The sequence below is a fragment of the Ctenocephalides felis genome, unplaced genomic scaffold (assembly GCF_003426905.1).
Source record: "Ctenocephalides felis isolate EL2017-DRISC unplaced genomic scaffold, ASM342690v1 CF-g0.4_SCAFFOLD_01886, whole genome shotgun sequence".
Classification (NCBI taxonomy): Eukaryota; Metazoa; Arthropoda; class Insecta; order Siphonaptera; family Pulicidae; genus Ctenocephalides; species Ctenocephalides felis.
The window spans coordinates 11,005,148-11,011,393 of record NW_020538040.1 but is presented as its reverse complement, the minus strand read 5'-3'; positions in this window follow the sequence as shown (position 1 = coordinate 11,011,393).

The window sequence follows — 6,246 nt, the reverse complement described above, 5'->3', positions numbered from 1 at the left end:
TCTAATAATCGTCAAATTTCAATCAAGAAATACTATCGCAAATATTCGATTGCGTTTACAAAAACAACTCGACAAGATTTGATTTTATTTTGTTTGACGAAAAAGTCATCACTACTAGACTAGCATTTTTTTAATAAAAAAAACAAATGCTTTCAAAATTCTAAATTGATAAATGTCCGAAATATAATCGTTCGAAATATAACCGTCGTTTAAAACGGTCATTTAAACCAAGACCGAGAGTATTGTTTATTGACGTAAAACTTACGAGTATAATGAATGCCACTTCCAACAAAGTTTAATTAAATTGATGAATGAATTACTTTTATAGTTGTAATTCTAATTTGATTTGCAAAAGGTTGCGTTAAATTTTTGACATATAATATATGGAATTTATCATTTAACCCAGTGGTTTCCAACCTTTTTTGCACGGCGCCCCCTTGCTCTAATAAAAAAAATTGTTGCGCCCCCTTTAATTTTTGCAACAATTTAATTTTAGAATTACTCAACTGATATTATCAGACTACAAATTAGTATGCAATATGCATAAAAACTAATTATTTTTTGTTTATTTTTTAACATCAATTCAAAAATTTTGGGTTATTTTCGGAAATAGTATTCTGAAAACAGATGTACGCGCACCCCTCAGAACAGCCTGGTGCCCCTAATTAATATTACAATCCTTATCATTATTTTAAATTTTAATGATTTTTTAACTTTCCGTAGATTATAGTAATCGCAAGAAAATCGAAAATGAAATGTTTTTTACATCTTTACGTTTTAGAGGTTTCTGAAAATTTTGGCGTACCTTAGGAAAAATAGATGTATGTGTGTGTATGTGTGCGTGTGTGTATGCGGATACCAATTTTCGTTAACGATTTCCCGAACACGAATTTGAATATTTAAAAAAAATCGATTTCTACTGATAAGGAGACGTGCTGATTAGTTTTTGGCAAAGGCAGTTCTGACCGTTTCGGAGATACGGGGCGAAATTGCCAAAAATGTTATTTCAGTTTTTGAGATAACGGAGCGTCCGATTTGAATAATTCAAAAAACTTTGCACTTGTATTGACGAAATTAACAACTGATGAAATTTTTGTAAAGGCAGTTTCAGCGTCTCCGGAGATCCAATAAAAAATGTGAAAAATAATGCCATTTGGCGGTCAAAATGTACATCGTATTATCAGATACTTTATAAAGATTATAATAATAAGTACAAATTTTGTATACATTTATATGGGTTCCGTACCAATGCTTACACGTTAGACGACTACGCAGCGCTTACGCGCTTTGATATTTTGACTCCAAATTAGCTACGCAGCGCGATTGTTTAAAAAATGTTCAAGATTTAAAAAAAATTAAACTATAATAAAATTAAATTTTTCAAAAAAGTCAATTTTTTTCAAAAAATTCAAAATTTCTCAAAAATCTAATTTTTTTAAAGTTTTTCAAAGTTTTTTTTTAATGATTTAGTTTTCGGTACGGAAAGTTCCAGCAATTTGCCTTAAGGCACGATGTCATGCACCACTAGTTTTGTAATTAAATCACTTCTGATATTTTAAGAAATGTATTCTGACCAGTGATTCCCAAAGTGGTCTGTATTTGACCTTGACCCCCAGGGGTATGAAAACTTTCAGCTGGAAAAAAAATTCGGGGTAGTGGATCACAATAAAAAGTGTTAATATCCATTTACTATCTTTAATAAAAAGTCATATAGAATATTTATAAATAGAACTAAAAAGTAAATAAAAATATTGTTCTGTTTTTATAAAAATGTGTAAGTTGTGTCATTAGTAGGCATTCGATTTGTGTTCGCAATATGGTTGGGAGCTTGTAAAGACCCAATTTGCTGACTATTGAAGGGCTTGGCAATATTATTTGAGCTTTCTGAGACTGTCATAGTATTTCTGGATACTGAAGAACGATTTAATAATTGTAAAATATAGTGACCTCATAACAAAAATAAGATTTAAACTTTACATCATTAGCCGGAAGATGTAAGATTGTATTTTACAAAATTGTTTCAAAATGTTGATAATTAAACATTTACTCTTTGCTTACTTTTTTATTATCACTTTAAATTCAGTTAATAATACAGTTAATATAAATTGTTAATAAATCGAAGTTTAGTAAATAGAGGATTATGGCAAAGCCCAAGGGATCGAAGGCACAAAAAAGTTTTAGAACCTTAGAACCATAAATTTATCCCTACGTAAAGTTTAATTAAACGTCGGTTTCAAACGATTCAGAATAACTTATAACGTCGAAGGATACAAAATTAGCAAATTGAATTTTCTGACGATATCAATAAATTATTTCGAGCTAATAATTCACTATTCTTTCAGTGTAACGCAGGCGGCTACTTTTTGGGGGCCGAGGGGCGGCCAAATAAAAAAAGAGCAAAACCAAAGGCGGCCATAACGAAAAGCGGCCGTAAATAAAAAGCGTTTGCATTAAAATTCCACTGAATTAAAAGGCGGCCTAGTTAAAGACCGCTGGATCAAGAGGCGGCCAAACTTAGTCTTTGCCCCCACTTGGTATACTTATTGATCATTCATAAATTAACCCTTTCCATTCGCGAATTGTGAAATTAATATGAATTTTGCCGCCGAGCGGCGGCATCCGAGTGGAAACGGTTAATTTATGAATAAGTATACCAAGTTGCTGTATGGCATTATAATACCAGAAAATATTGCAGATTATTCACGTTTGAATAAAATTTACTTTTAAAAAATGATTATACATTATTGAAGAAAAAATGAACACCCCGCCTAATACACACGCGGTGTATTTTTTAAAAGTACGTCCCAATATTCCAAACGTTTTAAACAATTTTTTAAAATTAAACCAGTTGTAGCAGGCCTATATTTTAGGATTATAATATATCAGGATGTTCATAAAAACATACTAGTTCAGTAATTTAAGCTTATATTACGTAAGAATCTCGGAATTCGAGATACCCAGCTGTAAGTCTGTAAATACTTTGTATTGACACCTAAAAGTTGTCTCAAAACCTACATATATTGTGTACATCCTACCATATGTAGATTTTGAGACAACTTTTAGGGTGCTATTTTAGGGTATTTACAGACTTATAGTTGGGTATCTCGAATTCCGAGGTAAATTTACTATAATGACTGGACTTAGGCGAGGTTCATTAAAGTGGTCAAAAAAAATATCATTCATTAATTACGAAGAAATGACTTGGCGGGTCTTTTCCAAAAGCTAGCCAGAACGATTCCCAACTGATATCTTCCGCAGAGATTTTAAATTTTCAAAATCATTTGCGAATATGTTGACAAAAAATAAACAATTTTCTCTAAACCCTAAAGAAACGGCTGAGCCGATCGTCTCACAAACCACATCAACGTTGACCTAATCGAGTAACACCATAAATAATTCCTAAGTTTTTGAAATCGGTGCAACTGTTGACGACGAAATGTACAAGTACACATACATTTTCCAAATTTGATACTTAAACAATTTCGAATGACTTGCAACGTTGAGGGAACATAAAATTAGCAAGTCGGATTTTCTAGCAAAAACGTAAACTTCTCCTTCAGGAAGTTAAAAATTAAATTCTATTGATACATTGCAAAATACTTGGCACCTTGCTTCAGACGTGCCAATTTGAAGGCAATAAATATATTCCAATTATAAATTTCGATCTGGTATGTATTGATATGACGCTATCGTACATATACTCCATTCGATTTACAGTTCATTCAAACATTTATGATTAATATGTTTAACGACATGTGTAATTTGGAAGGCCACAAAAACTATGACGTTTATTTTAAAATTGTGTATGCAAGCTAATGGATTATTAGCACGAAATAATTTGATATCGTCAGAAAATTCAATTTGTTAAATTCGTATTCCCTCGACATTATAAGTTATTCTGAATCGTTTTAAAACCCACGTTATTTTGAACTTTACATAGGGATAAAATTTATGGTCCAAACCGTAGGTTCTAAAACTTTTTTGTCCCTTCGACCCTTGGGCTTTGCCATAGACCTTTATTTGCCCAACTTCGATTTTTTGATAATTTGTAAATGTACTTCAGTTTATCATTTGATGTTTAAAGTAAAAATTCATGTTAATTGTATTATTAACTGAATTTACAGTGATAATAAAAAGTAAGCAAAGAGTAAATGTTTAATTATCAACATTTTGAAACAATTTTGTAAAGTTCAATCTTACATCTTCCGGCTAATGATGTAAAGTTTAAATCCTATTTTTGTTGTTAGATCACTATATTTTATAACTATTAAATCGTTTTTTTATCTTCAGTGTCCAGAAATACTATTACAGTCTAAAAAAGCCCAAATAATATTGCCAAGCCTTTTTATTTACTATTTAGTTCTGTTCATATTGTATAACTTTTCATTAAAAATAGTAAACAGATATTAACACTGTGTATAGTGATCCACTTTTGAAAATTTAATTTTATTATAGTTTGATTTTTTTAAATCTTGAACATTTTTTAAGCAATCGCGCTGCGTAGCTATTTGGAGACAAAATATCAAAGCGCGTAAGCGCCGCGTAGTCGTCTAATGTGTAAGCATTGGTACGGAACCCATATAAATGTACACAAAATTTGTACTTATTATTATAATCTTTATAAAGTATCTGATAATACGATGTACATATGTCTAATGTTCCTTTTGACCGCCAAATGGCATTATTTTTCACATTTTTATTGGATCTTCGGAGGCGCCGAACCTGCCTTTACAAAAATTTCATCAGTTGTTTATTTCGTCAATACAAGTGCAAAGTTTTTTGAATTATTCAAATCGGACGCTCCGTTATCTCAAAAACTGAAATAACATTTTTGGCAATTTCGCCCGTATCTCCGAAACGGTCAGAACTGCCTTTGCCAAAAACTAATCAGCACGTCTCCTTATCAGTAGAAATCGATTTTTTTTAAATATTCAAATTCGTGTTAGGGAAATCGTTAACGAAAATTGGTATCCGCATACACACACGCACACATACACACACATACATCTATTTTTCCTAAGGTACGCCAAAATTTTCAGAAACCTCTAAAACGTAAAGATGTAAAAAACATTTCATTTTCGATTTTCTTGCGATTACTATAATCTACGGAAAGTTAAAAATCATTAAAATTAAAATAATGATAAGGATTGTAATATTAATTAGGGGCACCAGGCTGTTCTGAGGGGTGCGCGTACATCTGTTTTCAGAATACTATTCCGAAAATTACCCAAATTTTTGAATTGATGTTAAAAAATAAACAAAAAATAATTAGTTTTTATGCATATTGCATACTAATTTGTAGTCTGATAATATCAGTTGAGTAATTCTAAAATTAAATTGTTGCAGAAATTAAAGAAGGCGCAATAATTTTTTTTATTAGAGCAAGGGGGCGCCGTGCAAAAAAGGTTGGAAACCACTTGGTTAAATGATAAATTCCATATATTATATGTAAAAAATTTAACGCAACCTTTTGCAAATCAATTTAGAATTACAACTATAAAAGTAATTCATTTACCAATTTAATTAAACTTTGTTGGAAGTGGCATTATACTCGTAAGTTTTACGTCAATAAACAATACTCTCGGTCTTGGTTTAAATGACTGTTTTAAACGACGGTTATATTTCGAACGATTATATTTCGGACATTTATCAATTTAGAATTTTGAAAGCATTTGTTTTTTTTATTATAAAAATGCTAGTCTAGTAGTGATGACTTTTTCGTCAAACAAAATAAATCAATCTCGTCGAGTTGTTTTTGTAAACGCAATCGAATATTTGCGATAGTATTTCTTGATTGAAATTTGACGATTATTAGAATGGATAAATCTAGAATGGATTTTACAGAGGAAGCAAAGGAAGCTGAAGCTGGGGTGACGAAGCAAGTAATCCGTAGGTGTTTGGACATACTTTGAAGAGAACCGACTTTCACTGTATCCACGTCCAGTTTTCAATAGGATCCCAAACTTCAAGGGAGCCTTTGAAGCCGCACAGAGAGTAAGTGAACTAGATGTTTTCAAACAGGCAAAGACCGTTTTAGTAAACCCAGATAAGACATTGGAATGCGTTAGAATACTAGCCTTGGAGCAAGGTAAGCAGTTAGTGGTCCCTGTCCCTCGACTACAATCTGGGTTATTAACCAAAATTGATATGCCTGAAACCAACTCCAAGTACCATGTCCGCCGAGCAATTACTCGTAGAGGATTAAATGAAGCTCCAACCGTTGATTTAAACTCTGGTATCAACATT